General features: G+C 37.2%; 2 long non-coding RNA genes across 5 annotated transcripts in view; one reads left to right on the top strand and one right to left on the bottom strand.

Annotated features, from left to right (window-relative positions):
* The window catches only part of LOC123613269 (uncharacterized), a 340111-nt gene that overhangs the window by 55480 nt on the left and 268727 nt on the right, over positions 1 to 15904 (bottom strand). The window contains exon 3 of the long non-coding RNA XR_006720626.2: positions 5413 to 5620. This is a non-coding gene — a long non-coding RNA (uncharacterized LOC123613269). The remainder of the gene's footprint in view (positions 1 to 5412; positions 5621 to 15904) is intronic.
* The window catches only part of LOC123613267 (uncharacterized), a 381851-nt gene that overhangs the window by 338281 nt on the left and 27666 nt on the right, over positions 1 to 15904 (top strand). The gene's annotated exons all lie outside the window — the stretch shown is intronic.

The following is a 15904-nucleotide window of genomic DNA, read 5'->3' as shown; positions in this document are numbered from 1 at the left end:
TTTATCCAGTCATCTGTTGATGGACATTTAGGCTGTCTCCATGTCTTGGCTATTGTAAATAGTGCTGCTATGAACATTGGGGTGCAGGTGTCATCCTGAAGTAGATTTCCTTCTGGATACAAGCCCAGGAGTGGGATTCCTGGGTCATATGGTAAATCTATTCCTAGTCTTTTGAGGAATCTCCACACTGTTTTCCACAGTGGCTGCACCAAACTGCATTCCCATCAGCAGTGTAGGAGGGTTCCTCTTTCTCCAAAGCCCATCCAGCATTTGTCATTTGTGGATTTTTGAATGATGGCCATTCTGACTGGTGTGAGGTGATACCTCATTGTAGTTTTGATTTGCATTTCTCTGATAATTAGTGATACTGAGCATTTTTTCATGTGCCTATTGATCATTTGTATGTCTTCCTTGGAGAATTGCTTGTTTAGGTCTTCTGCCCATTTTTGGATTGGGTTGTTTGGTTTTTTCTTATTAAGTTGTATGAACTGCTTATATATATTCTGGAGATCAAGCCTTTGTCGGTTTCATTTGCAAAAGTTTTCTCCCATTCTGTAGGTTGCCATTTTGTTTTACTTATGGTTTCCTTTGCTGTGCAGAAGCTTGTAAGTTTCATTAGGTCCCATTTGTTTATTCTTGCTTTTATTTCTATTGCTTGAGTAGACTCTTCTAGGAGAACATTTTTGAGATGTATGTCAGATAATGTTTTGCCTATATTTTCTTCTAGAAGTTTTGTCGTATCTTGTCTTATGTTTAAGTCTTCAATCCATTTTGAGTTTATTTTCGTGTATGGTGTAAGGGAGTGTTCTAGTTTCATTGCTTTACATGCTGCTGTCCAGTTTTCCCAACACCATTTGCTGAAGAGACTGTCTTCTTACACTTATTTTCTATCTCCTTAATGTTAGCCAGAGAAAGCCGGGTGGTCACAAAATTGACTCCATCACTATATCCAGAAGCTCTGTGGACATTATGTATGTTCTGAGACCAATCAAACTCTATCCAGAGAAAACGTGAATGGACCTTCCAATAATCCTCAGGACTCATACTTTCTGATCTTTTGATAGAAGTTATTATTTTTCATTTTGGTTGCAGATAATCTATCAAGGATGCCAACAGTTTTCACAATTTTCTCTTTGATCTTCTCTACAGAGCTAGAATTTTCGATTAATTTTTACCAGGGACAACTATTTAAACAAGGCATTGTTGAGTCATAAGCATTACCCTTTCATTTCCAGCTCGCCATAAGGGAAACATAGACATTTTCTTGCAGTGTATTACAGTTGTGATCAAATGCATGCCACATTCAGTGTTTGTAGCCATACAATGAATACATTTTGGCTATTTAAAAAGCAGCCAAGATTTACAGTATAATTCCATTGCTGAAGTTATGCATGACAAAGTCAAGGCAAAGCCAAAAAACCTCATACGTAAAGTATAATTTATTATATTTCATTTAGACATCCAAATAGGATGTATGTTAGGGCTGTGGGTGGCAGGCAGGGTGCAAGAATTTATAATTTGCAATTCTTTCTGGAGTATCTATAATCTGTAATCTAGAAGAAGCTCCTGCTTCTGTCTGTGAATGTTGCCACAACTCTAGGGGCTGGCGCACAGGCCAGGAGTGTCCCACATCTCAGATGATGTAGTAAGGAGCATCTGGAGGAAGTTTACTTTTCCTTTGTATATTCTGAGAGCACATAAGCTTTGTCTCATGCTTAGAGAAGACTGAGTCTGCTCTTTTTAGATTATCAATCCTCTAAAGAAGGTTACTAAAATATCTTGGGATTGTATGCTCCTGTGAAGAACAGTGACTCCTTTTTTACAGTATGTTCATATTTTAAAACTTTTCATTCATTTAATGGATACTGATTGAACAGCAAGTATGTGCAGGAACTCTGCTACACATTAGGGATGTAGAAAACAAATTCTTCACGGACTTGCTTAACTCTGTCTTTTGGTCTACCATAGGCAACCTATGCCTATTTCACTCATTTAATGTTTCCATCAAAATCAACTTCTCAATTGCTTTGTTTTCTATTCTTGAGCACTTTTCCCTTTATAGAAATGTCTCCCATGTGTAGATGCCTGGAACTTAATGTCAAAGGGCAGGTGTGTTTCCAGTTTTGGCCATGTGCCGTTCATCATACGGGCACGTCCGTATTTCATCTTGGACATCCATATTATGTGATATGCTCATGCCTCACTGTAACCTTGGCTCACTTCCAGGGTTGCTGCTTTCTATTTTTCAGCATAGAATCTCTGTGGTTTGGCTTATTAAGCCCCAGATGTATTCATTTGGACTCTTTCCCTCAGGAAGCCCAAGGTCTCAGGGTGGTAGTGTCTGAGACAAATGCTCAGCATTTCCTGTAATGAGTCCTGAATCTGGCTTCATGATGCTGTCACTTACCCCTCATGGAGAGCTATCTCTGCCAGGTCATTATTTCCCTGCTGAAGCTGCTCCCTGCAGTTCTGTCTGGGAGGCTTCACGTTCCAGCTTTCTATGAGGCATTCAGATGAACCTATTTGAATTTCATGGTTGGGGAAATTTATTCATGAAACCTGGACTTTTGCCTTGATGTTGTCCATTGATCTCTAGGTCTTTAAACAGATACGGCAGCCCAGAAGCTATCACTTAATTATATTCTTTGGGGAGAAGTGAGTAGACAGGAGGAGAGGCGGAACCAAACTTGCCCATCTTAAAGAGCCCAGAGAGCATCTTCTGGGCAGATGCTTTTAGGGTGTCACGCTATTCACAGAAAAGTGATTTATATGGATCAAAGTAAACATAATGATTCTTTAGCGTGGAAACCCAGTGGGATCCAGGTAATAAGCTGGGAAGTGCTTTTTAAAAAAATTGTTCTAGGTCCCAAATGGTTTCCTTTCAGTATCCCTCCACTTTTTTTTTTTTTTTTTAATCTTTAAAGGTAAAATAAAACAAATGGGGCTTACAGGGTCCACAGGGGCAGGATGGAGGGATGGGAGATAGACTATTTCACAAAGGCAGGAGGACTGCCCTGCCATTCCTTTCCAACTTCTTCACAAATACAGAGAACATGGCACCTTTTTCCTCTTATGTAATGTGTTGAGAGAGTTATGATGTTTAACACCATGCATTGTTTCATAAGATTTGCAAGTTTATTTCTCAAGCCTGAATTCTTAAATCAAAAAAATATTAGGTATGATGTCCTGTCCAAGTTACTGAGTTAAGCCTAGGGTAAGCTTCATAGAATAAAAATACTTTTAATGATGGAAAGGGGAAAAATGTTAGCCAAATCACAAATCCTGTTCCAAAGATAAAGTGTTATGACAAGGCTCATATTAATTTAACCATGCTCTCAATAAACTATGCAGTAGGCAGACAGCAACCATAACCTACCAGTTGTTGGTTTAGACCTGAAAGACCCTTATTTCCTACCAATAAAATAAAATATATACATGTCTATGTTTGGGTGGACAGTTTTATGTGGGACTCACACTAAATGAAACTGACATACAATTCCGTAACCAACACACAGTCTCAACTGCAGTGACCACAAACGTCCAACCTCATGCCAATGGGAAAAAGAGTCCTGCCCCCCCCAATCCAGATTCCCCTATAAAATACATGCAGAGAAGTATGTCTTTAAAAGAGGAATGGAGAAGGCTGTGGCAAAAAAAGACAGGCAAGGCAGACATGGCAAAGGAAAATGTACCTGTCAGAATGCCAGAAAGGGAGATCCATGCAGAAGAGACAGGGGCAAGGAATTTGGTTAGACAGTCAAAATTTATAAAGGAAAGGAAAGGGGAGGGGGAGGGAAGGCGAGGAAAGGATTCTTCATGCAGACACTTCAGACCTCTTTCTGTTGACTTCACAGAGAATGCTGGGTTGACAAACATAAACTAGAGGGTACACAGCCGCAGAATTTGCAGGGTATCATCACCAGTGCCCCTGGTGTACTGGGCATAGGACTGCTGAGCGGAATCTCTGCTGTCCAGCTGATTTACCCGGATGTACACTTCCTCCCAAGCAGGTGCTGCACTCCCTAGCTCTGAACACAAAACATGTTCAATGCATGCTGGCTTATTCATTCTGTCTCTTTCACTTTGCAAATTACCTGCCCAATTATCTCTCCTCCTGTTTGTCCATTCTTAATTGACTCTGTCTTGGACAAGTCTTCACTTAGGCTATTTGAGTTTACCTGTATTTAAGAAGCGCTCAAAAATAATTTGTCTAAAGAACACAATCACTGTAAGTTTTCTTTTCCCCAAATCTGATTCATTCCTCTCATGTATACATGTATTTTTTAAATCCTATACAGCTTTGCTATAATACAGTTTTTGAGACTCTCTCTCTTTGTTAAGTAGCTGGTAAGGCACCTGAATTAGTGTGGCCAAGAGAATAGTTTCTCTTTCTTTTCTGCATGGCCCTTGCTACTGTTACCCATTATTGGTCTCTGGGGTTAGTGTTTTATTGTTTTGGGGCCCTTGCTAATTTTTGGAAGTTCTGAGTTACTCATATGTACATTAGATCTGAGTTGCTTTAGCAAAATCGGTATTATAACATAAACAGTGTTTGTTTTTTTGTTTGTTTGATTAAAATTTTTTAGGTTAAACATATTTTCCCCAATAGGAAAAGTATGAAGGTCATGACACTTTTTCCTTCAGCTCCATTAGACATCTCTTATATCTACCCAGCCCTTCCTTACCCTCATCGATCTACTTTTACAGGAGCTTGAGGAGAGGCACAATGAGACTTGGGAGTGGAGGAGGAATGTTTTCATTTAACAATTTTATGCTCCATGACATACAGGCTTCAGAGCCACCAGTACAGCCTCATTCTCAGAACCAAGACAGTGTGAGCCCTAATGTTAAGAACCCACCTGGAAGAGACGTGAGTTTGTCTAAACTTCTAGAGTACCAACCATCAAAGCAAATAAACATATGAGAAGGTGCTTAACTTGCTTAGTCATTAGAGAAATACAAGTTAGATCACAACATGGTATCTCTACTTCCCTACAAGAATGGCTGAAGTGAAAGAGGTCGACAATACCAAGTGCCGACAAGATGGCAGGACTGCTGGAATTCTCACACACTACTGGTGGGAGTATAAACTGGAAACACGTTTGGAAAAGTATGTGGTGACATCCGCCACAATGAAGGTTTGCCTACCATGTGACCTAGTGATCCCAGTCCTAGGTGCATGTCCGATAGAAAGACATGCTTAGTCATGTTGGGACAATACTGTTGACAATACCCTCTGCAGAGAACCAAACCAGATACTTTACGCTGTAAATGGAAAGCTGTACATCATTAGGATGAACAAACTGTTGCTTTAGGCAATCACATAAATCAATTAAAAATGTAACAGAGAGGTAAAAAAAAACCAATGCCGAAACAGTGTACACTGTACTTTGAGAAACAGAAAAATATTACCTGTTGGAATTCAGGATATTAGTTACCTTTCAGAGGACAGTGCCTGGGAGGAGAGGCGAGGGACTCCAGGGTTGCTTGTAACACTCTGCTTCCTGATCCAGGCACTGGCTACACGAATGGGCTCATTTTGCATATACTTATACACAAGACGGATAATTATGATTTGTGTTCTTTTCCATTGGTCCATTATACTTCAGTAAAAAATTACCTACAAGAAAACAAAAGAATATAATTTAGATGTTTACTAATCACGCATATTAACTGTAAACAGAAGAAGCTAACTTGATACATTTTTTAAAAATTCATGTTTTGCGTAATGACACTGAGGCCATGCCTTTTTTGCCATAGAAACTAGTGAATATGACTAGCAAGTTCTAAATATTTTAAAAATTAGATTTAAAATAACAGGCACAAAGACGTCAGAACTATTTGTAGTTTTCAGCATTTTGAAGGAAATTGATTTTCACCTCATTCTTGAAACCTTTATGTTTTTCCTAATCCTTAGGAAGCAAATTGAAGTAAAATGGTATTTTCTTGGCTCAAGATTCTTAGGAAGTCACTAGAAGCAGAAAGCAGAGTTTCCTCAGAGTCTTGCTGGTTTAGCAGAAATTTGCAGAAGTCAAAGGTTGTTAGAAAGCAACCCCTTACCCCTGAATTTAACATATTTGCCTGCGTTACTTGTGTTATCAAAGTGGCTCATTTTAAATTCTTCACACATACATGTAATGAGTAATATAAAATGCCTCTGCCTTCAAACCATGACATTACTGTCTGATTTACCAAGGTTCAAGGAAAAGAAGAAACCACTTAGTGGTGAATAAATCAGCCAAACTAAATCTTTTAATTTAATCTGATTCTGCTGCAGTCACAAAGATATGACAGAAATGAACTCTTACAAGGAAGGAAAAATGACAGTAATTTTAAAATGGTTTGTAAAACAATTATAAAACACGTAGAAAGAATCTCAGTCTAACTAAATGGTATTTTTTTAAAAAATGAAGACAGCCTTGCTGTTTCTATCAATGAATAACTGATTGATTGCAAATGATACGTTCCTATTATTAATGAGACCTGACAATTCCATCAGGGTCCCATGCAACAACCGCACTTTTGTTCTCTGGATGAGCTTATCATTCATTTTTTCCCAGAGCTGAGGAATGCAAAATGAAAGCAAGAGAATTTCGAAGGTTAAATGAAGGTACAACTTGAAGGAGTAGAAAGATTGTTACTCTTCTCCTAGACCAAATGATAAAAAAGAATGTTAGTAGTTATGCTGTCAATTCTCAAGTAATCCATTCAACAATTTTTATTCTGTTTAAACAGTTACATTTTAGTCAGCAGCTTTACTGAAGATGCGCATACTCTTTCTAATTCTCTGGAGCCAGATGCTTAAACCACTCAAACAAATCCGAGACCAAGAGTCCATGAGACTAAACTCTATTTTACCCAACTTAAAAAGAAGAGCGATGCCTCCGAATTTACGATCTTCTAAGTAATTTGGGTTTAACAGGTTGATTCTGTGAGATTCAGTAAGTCTCCGTCCTTGAACAAATCACTCTACCACTAGTGAAGACTGGTTTTTGCACTTTGAATACAAAAGTATTTTGGCTCAAATTCCAGTGTAGAGCACAGTTTTTCCGTTCTGACACAACACTGTAAAACGACTATAACTCAATAAAAAAAAAGTTAAAAAATAAAACAAAATAATTGCTCTTTTAAAATGCAAAAAAAAAAAAGTATGTTGAGACACTGAAGGTCATACAAGGTCATGTCAAATAACAGCTTATTTCTATACAGCTAGATCACTGAGCATCCAAAATAATTCTAAAACATTTTCAGAAAATATGAAAACTTACTTATGTCCAAATGAAACTACCAGATACAGAATTTGAAGGATCCCAGATGTATTTTGCAATTTACTTAGCTGTAAAAGGTAAAATACAAAAAATTAATTATATGCCCAAGTGCATACGTTCTTGTGTATGTCAGTCTCATCTGAGCTAGATCTGTATATTTGTCATTTTAATGAAAGTGACGATTGAATTTATTGAAAATGTATTCTGGGGAAACAATAATTTCTTGTATTTTGTGCTCAATTCCTTGGGAGTAAAAATATCAAATGAGGCTTCATTCAACTCTCAAGGAGTTTAAAAAGCACTTGTGGAGAAAGACTTCTAACGTTGCTTTTGGTTATAGATTGAATTTATTTCCTTGTTTCATTGTTAATATAAAGGGTGCAAGAAGTATTTTTAAAATCTACAGAAGTTCAGACAAAGTAGAGATCTCAAGTAAACGGAATAATCAGAGATATTTTCAAGGAGGAATGCAGAGGAACCTGGGCTTACCAACATAAAGGTCTATGGGGGACAGGAGAGTGACAGAGAGTCCATGAGCCATTTGTAAGACAAAGGGGGTGGCAGAGAGTAAGGAAAAAGAAAGAGTGCATATTTTTAAAGGGGAGAACCTTTCCTTAGTTTCAGCTAATTATAACCATGTATTAAAATCCTTGTGTGGCAAAGGCTTCTGATTTCTCAAGAGAAGTCACAAATCTGGATTTTTAGATGCATTCCCCATCCTTCCAAATTTTGAAAAATTTTATATATGTGTGTATAAACATAACATATATTTATATCTAACTTACAAAATTCTATATAATATAGAGACCGATTATATTCTATAATATAAACTGTATACACACACACAAAATCAGTTTTTGAGAATATACCTAAAGCCCATATTTGCACCACATACAATTAATTTGCAATCTTGACACTGTACCATCACCTCAGTAAAATGGCTGAATGTAACCGAATGGAGAAGTGCCAGCTCTGGAGGAGGAAAAGGGATACAGGGAGGAGCAAGGGAAGGTCCATTAACATTAAAAGGTCCCACCTGACTGTGTGTGTGTGCCTGTTTATGTGTTTAGGTATACATACAGCCAATATTAGATATTGGTGGCAGGTGACATGGTCATTGGCTACCCTAATAATAAGTTGGAAATGTTTTCAGAAAGCCCTAGAAACTGCCAAAAGGTTGTTAGCAAAGGAGCGGCTCCATACAGTTGCCTTGCAGGATTTACTGGATTAGAGGCTCAGGACACAAAGACCTCTCAGCCTCCTACTGGACTAGCCTAGCAATGAAATGACTGGAACCTGACCTGAAGCAGTAACTATAGCAATAAAGAGGAAGGAGTGGACATGGGAGACCCTGCAGTGGAACAGGACTTGAAAACCAAATACACGTAAGAAAAAGTTTAAAAGGACATTCCAAGAATTATTCTAAAATTTCTTGTCTTTTTGCCTGTGAAGATGTAGAGCCATTAATGTTAAGACAAAAGATTATGAACTGATAATGAGCAGGTATTTATGGATTAATTTTAACTACGTTAAAGTGGTACTATTTAAAAGTTTGGAGAAATTTTGAAATCAGCTATAAGCCATTACTGAGGTGGAAATAATGTGAACACATAATGTATTTCATTTTATTGCTTAATGAATTTAAAGATATAAATACAACTCAATTTTTTCCAGTTAAATTGAATTTTAAAATTCTGATTATCTTCTAAAAGCCAGGCAATGAACTCTTAGGCAAACAACCCACACTTCCAATTTCGTTTTGAAAAGTTCTCCATAACTGCAGATAAGATTACTCATAGATGACCCCTAAAAATTAACTAAACATTATGCTCTGCAGTTCATATCTGTGGGGCACAAAAAGAAGAGGAAGGAAAAAAATCACTTTTTATCTTCATTTTTGTCACAGCACTTTTGAGATAAATTCCCATGAAAGTACTTTTTTGGTCAAATGGCTTCTTCTGGGTCATTTTTGGGAGCTTCAGGCTTGGGACCAAGCAATTGTACTGCCTCAGAGAGACAGTACTGTGACTGAGTGTCCTAGAATGTCATGGGGATTGATGAGGCATTGGAGTAGTTGTGAAGCAACTATTATGTTTTGAAAAAGAATCTGAGCTTGCAATAAATAACACATCTACAACTGGATTACAAGAACAAAATCTGGTTATGCTGACCTAACACTACTGCTTCTTCCAAACTCTGTATTATATGAACTCTGCTCAGTTGGGGAAGCTGAGATTTGCTGATTAATTGGTTATTGTATCAGAGCCTTAGGCAAAATAGGGATTTTTTTTTCTTTCACATTGTGGTGAGCACTCAGTTTCTCTTCTCAGTCTAGAAATATTAGTGTTACTATTTTAGGAAACTCTGTTGTTCTACTTTCTAGATTTTTAAAAATTTTATCTTCCATAATTTCTTCTGATCTTCTTTGCTGTTGCTCTTGTTTTGTGTATCCATTTTCAAAAAACTTTCCTTACCTATCTACTCCTTTTGTATAGCTCCTATTCCTGTTTAATGAATGCAATTTAGTTTCTAAGAATATAAAGTATTTTTCTCTTTTTGTTTTGGAGTTTTATTCCACTGTCTTCATTGACCCTCCTTATTCTCATTTCTTTCTTTTGCTTTTGCTTCTTTTAAAAAAAAATTATTTCATGTTAGAAGCTTTGTTTAAATATCTGGAAACTCTTTCTATTTAATGGGAAGTAAAGCACTGCAAAGATGTTTACAAATTCTATTTGCATAGGTGGATTTTGTCAACTGGTGGTTTTATTGTAGGATAAACTTGCTTAACCATTTCATTTGGAAACTCTAATTACTGTTATCTATAGATTTTGTCTCTTGTCCCAGTCAATTTCCTTGAAAAGTCTCTAGTCCAGAGGTCAGCAAACTTTTTCTGTAAAAGGCTAGAGAGCAAATATTTTATGCTTTATCAGCTATGTAGTCTTTGCCATAACTATTCAACTCTGTCAAGGCAGCACAAATGCAGACATAGATGATACAAAATGAAGGATGTGACTATGTTATAATAAGACTTTATAAAAACAGGCAAAAAGCCATTGTTTCCAACCTCTGTTCTAATCTGCCGTGGGCTATAAATTTGATTGCCAACATTGAATCCACTGAAAAAAAGGGGCCAGAGACATCACCACTTAATATGGTCCTCTACTAAATCCTGTTTTTGATATGATATTCCATCCTCAGCCGTGACAGTGTTCTTGGGATTAAAGTGCGTCTACCAATCCCCAGAAAGTAAATTTCCAGTCTTTGGCTGTGAAGAGTAAGGGGGAGTAAGCAACTCTGTAGAGTGTGGAATACTGTCTGGGAGGCATTCAGACAGTTCACCTGTTTTCAGCATCACTTGTTCCCCTACTCTCAGCTGTACCTGGTGCCTTCAGTCCTGAGCCTTTCCAGGGTGCTACATCATGGGTATGCCTGGAGCTGGCCTCCCCCCTTTCTGGTTTACAGTTTTCCCAAGTCTGTAGTACCACCTATAAGTCAATAATCATTTTTTCTGGTTTCCAATGTTGTGCTGTTTTTGTTTTGTTTCACTTTTTAAAAATCCTTTAACTGGCATTTTAGTAGAGGTTCTGATGGGATTAGTAGTGAATATGATGCGTTTTCCATGTTTAACTGGCAGTCTTCAGGAAGCATAGGTATATTTTGATATTCTGATGTTTGATATTCTGGCCTTAATGCCATTTAATTGGAAACTGTAATACTATTATAGCCAAGAGCATACTTTTACATGTAGGTTTACTTAATACTATTTGAAGGCCACAGAAGAAGACCTCTGATCTCTGATTGCTACCTCTGAAATATGAGATGGCTAACTATAGTTTATGGTTTTTACTCTTTCGACTTTCACAGTTTCCAAGTGAAACAAACAAACAAGATTACTTCAAGGTAGGGAGAACACAGTTTGTGTGTTCACCCCGGCTAGGGAATTTCTACCTTCCCTCATGCCCAAGCCACTGAAATACCCTTCTTTCTAATACTTTCATCAAATGAAGTCAATAATTTTATATCTCTTCTACTAGATAGTCCCCAGATCTGAACATTAGGCAGGTGTTCACACTCGTTAATATTTAAATAGAAGGAATAAGCATCCACTCCACTGTGGGAAGCCTTGAGCCCTCTTGATGGGGCTTACACAATTCTGTCCATCTTCTGCTCCATCCTCTTCCTCCTTTATCTCCTTATGATTCCTTTTCTATGTCCACTATTTTTTTGGCCCATAATTATTATGATTCATATTAGTTTCCTATTTCTATGTAACAAATTACTACCAACTTTAGTAGCTTAAAACAACACCCATTTATTAGCCAACAGATCTGGAGACTTGGGTGAGCTAGTCTGGGTTCTATACTCAGGCCTAAAATCAAGGTACTGGCTGGGATAAGTTATCATTTAGAGTCTCTGAGAAAGAATCCAGTTTCAAACTCATTCCTGTCAGCGGAATTCAGTTCTTTATGGTTGTAGGACTAAGGTCCCTCCCAATATCCTTGCTGGCTGTCAGCCAGGGGCCCCTCTCAATTTCTTAAGGCCACCACATCCCTTTTCACTTGATCCCATTGATCTTTGAAGAAACAACAGTTTCTCAGGCTTCATGTCTCTCTCTTTTTTTTTTTTTTTGCTACCTGCCAAAGAAAGCTCTCTTGTTTTCTAGACTCAAGTGATTAGATCAGATTTACCTGGATAATCTCCCCATCTCAAGGGCAAGGAGAAGACATAAGTACGGGGTGTTACCCCAACCTATCAGCAGATTCTGTAGATTAAGCTGGGGCACCACTGAGGGGGTCATTTTGGAAATTCCACCTATCATATTTTTATTTATTCTGCAGAAGTTCCATGGGCACCAGGAGTATGTAATACATTTACTCAAAGTTTGGGTTAGCAGAGAGGACTATAAGTCAACATACAGAACAGATTAAAATAAAGTATCAGGTATCACTGTCCAGAAAAATTTTGACCTTGTTCCATGCTTTGGGGGATTTCTCAATGGCCTTGTCCTCAGCCTCCAGTGCTTTTGTGGGACTCCTGCCCTTTTCTTTCCCTCATCTCTCTCTTTTTTTCCCAAATTTAAAGTATCTCAGTCATTAGATACTCCAGTTTCTGGATTAAAAACTTCCAAATGACTGCTTACTTTCACAAGCAGAACCATTTACTTAAAGACTCTCTTAGGAGACAATTCAGAGTTGGGAAACTAAGGAAATTCACTTTTCAAATCTTAATATGCCTATTAACAAAATGAGAAGTTTCTTCCTAAAAAGAATTTTTTCCCTATCCCTACCATTTCAAACCACTTATACATTATTACTCTTATAAACTCTTATACCAAAGTTTGTTTGTTATAAATTAGTGAACATTAAATAAAATAATGCATTAAAGTACTCAGTGTATTCTCAGAAACATAGCTGGAAACAAATGTTGGCAAACATTTTTATCGAAGATGCAGCAGAACAGTGGATCACTTATTATTCCTCAAATAACATCACTTAAAAAGCTGCCTATATGTACGGATGTACAAATGCATTAAAGCTAGATGAATAGATGATAAAAGTAAAAAAATAACAACAGAAACTAAAACTCTTTGAGCGAGATCTCTTGCAAGGATTAATATAATGCCTTTTCTTATTTCGTCATTATATGAGTAGAAACAGCTAGACGGCCAGCAGAAGGAACAGAACTTAACTTAGATTCTCCTCTCCCAATAATTGAAGGTTTATGCACACCCTTGAGCCAGAGACCTTGTCTCCTGTGTTTTAGGTAATACAAAGTATGCAGTCAATGCTCGATAAGTAATAATAATTAATATTGAGTCTCACTCCCTGGGCAGTGCTCCCAGTATTGATGATGTCAGTGAGGATTACGTCTCCCAGGAAAACATGTAGAATAAATTTCCTGGCTGGGCCCCAGTTAGAAGTAGAAGAGAGAAAGGAACTAAAGTGTATTATGCAATAAGCCTCAAAGTTCAGGAAAAACAATCACAAACACAGACGAATGCTCAATTCACTGTCCTCCTGTCTTTCTGACCCCTTTCCTTCCTTTTAGTTGATATATGTTTCATTCCAACACCCATAAATCCATACCCCAAACTAAGAAATAAAACATTAGCAAATAATGAGCAAAATGCCTAACAACAGGGAAATCGAGGTACAGACAAAGAGCTGATGCTGGCCAGACATCTGGAGTTGGCTTTGGAGGCCCCCCACTATGCTAAAGGGGACAACACTTCAGTGCCTGGGTACTGAAGACAGCTGGGCAGGAGGAGGTACAGATGAGGGATTTGGGGAGGCTGGGGAGAGAGGATGCTCACAGGAGCTAGAGCAGCAGCTATTTAACAACTAGGGTGGAATTAGTTCAATCGCTTAAGAGCCTCTCTCCAAAACTAAAGAACTGTTGTGAAGTTTACATCATTATTTTATTATGCACATATATAAACACTCACACCCACACACATATACATATTTCATGATTATTAAGCATTTTAAAAGAGAATATCTTTCAATAAATTTGTAAAGGACATTCACTGCAGGAGTTTTTATGTAATATGAAGAACTTGCCTGTTTAATTAAAAAATCCAATAACTAAGTTTCAGAGCTCTGTTAGGTATGCCGGGAACTGGGAAATGGAATTTTAGGGGACATCAACGGTCCAAGTTCAGTGAAAATGGCACTCTGTCTGTGTCTACCCATCCATCATCTGTACCCACACACAGTCAGGTCTCCTTTGCTTGAGGCTCTTTCACTTTACGAAGTTTGATCAGTCATTAATATTTCATGACCTCTAGTCTCCCTCACATCCTTGTATTGGTTTTGAGCATGACTAGAGTATTGAGCCAGTAGGGAAGATCAGCATTTAGTCCTCACTATCTTGGTCCAGTCGTCTCAGTAGAAAGAGATGTCTGGATGCAAACACATTCATAAGATCATCCTATGGAACTCAAACCCATCCTACAATATGGCTATTTTTCAATCAGCAGTGACCTTTGTTACACAAAAATAAATCAAACACTACTTTTATTTCTGTTAAAATTAATTAATTTAGTTAATAAAAAATTAAATTAGTTAATAAAAAAATTTCAGGGGGTGGGGATAGCTCAGTGGTAGAGCATACAGTTAGCATGCACGAGATCCTGGGCTCAATCCCCAGTACCTCCATTAAAAAAAATAAAAGGAAAAAGGAAAATTTTGTGAAACTGAGACTCAGAATGGGTCTTTCTTAATAAGGGAGTCCTGGAGGTCTGAAGTCAGATATTTGTCATGATAGCGTCTATGATTATTTTGTATTTTTGGTGGTGGTGTTACTGCTGTTGTGAACCTCAGCTCTGCAGTGCCCCTCTTTGTTAACATTCCCATCATCCAGACTGAGTTTCCTGCCTGAACTGCTGCATCCCTAGATGGCAAACACAGCTCCAAGGTCAATCTATAGCTTCACTAATGACAATTCTGATCACATACCAGATGTGAAGCTTAGTGAATTAAATATCCTCCATCAGAACAAACATCCTCTATATATGTCTCTGTATATGAATATACATGTCTGCATGGATCTAAAAAAATGATCACAGAAACCCTGTTTTATTTTCTGAGCCAATATCCACTCTGATAATTGCTGATTTTCTTTTGAAAACAACAGAAATAAGCATTTCAAATCAGTGTTACCACAGAAATTCCCAAACCTATGATCATTTTGAAGAAAATACTCTGACACTTTGCATAACTTCATTTTAACTCTCAGTAAATCTATATTCAGACTTTTGTAGTCAGTATTTTGTATTCTGACATGGAAAGCTGAGAATATGGGGGATTGTGGTTATTGACAAGTGGGTAACATGAAAGGAGTTGGTGGGGTAAACTTACAAAAAAAAAGCATGATAAAGAGAATATTTACCCAACATATTAACTATTAAAATTTAGCGTACACTCCATGAGAGATACAGAAATTCTTTAATTTGCTGAGTTCTTCTTCGGTAAGAACTCAGTTATTTTTGATGCATTCTTTCTATAGGCCATTTAAACAATAAAAGCTACTTTCCTTTAAACAAGTTCAGGCTAAGATTTCAGACATAGATAACTTACTGTTTACATGCTGTATCCTGCCAAATTCTGGGTGTTGATCTAGAGAATCTGTGACAGAGAAAACCTTCAATGTTTACCTACTCACTTTGAATTGTAATTTTTTGTTTGGGATGTATGATTTTTTTTTTCCCAAATAAACTTTATGAGAAAATCCTACCTTACTGAATTTCAGTATATATATTTTGTGTATATCTGTTTGGGGTTTTTGTGGGGTTTTTTTTTTTTTTTGCTTTTTTTTTTATGAAGGGGAGGTAATTAGGTTTATTAATTTATTTACATTTGGAAGAGGTACTGTGGATTGAACCCATGTGCTCTACCACTTGAGCTGTACCCTCCCCATTTTGTAAATGAATGAGTAAAGAATGTAAGATTTCTACTACAGCTTCATTTTTGAGGATTTTTAAAAAAGAAGTCTTGCATTATTATCATTTAATATTTCTTGCTTTGATGATTAACATAATTAAGTTAACCAAAAAGATCAAGTTTATATGCATCCCAATATTCAGTCAATGCAATCTGTCACTGAATTTTATCTATTGCCTTCAACTGAGAACAACT

Source organism: Camelus bactrianus, chromosome 3 (assembly GCF_048773025.1).
Source record: "Camelus bactrianus isolate YW-2024 breed Bactrian camel chromosome 3, ASM4877302v1, whole genome shotgun sequence".
NCBI lineage: Eukaryota > Metazoa > Chordata > Mammalia > Artiodactyla > Camelidae > Camelus > Camelus bactrianus.
Note: the sequence above shows the minus strand (reverse complement) of the source record. Positions and strands in the feature narration are given on the sequence as shown.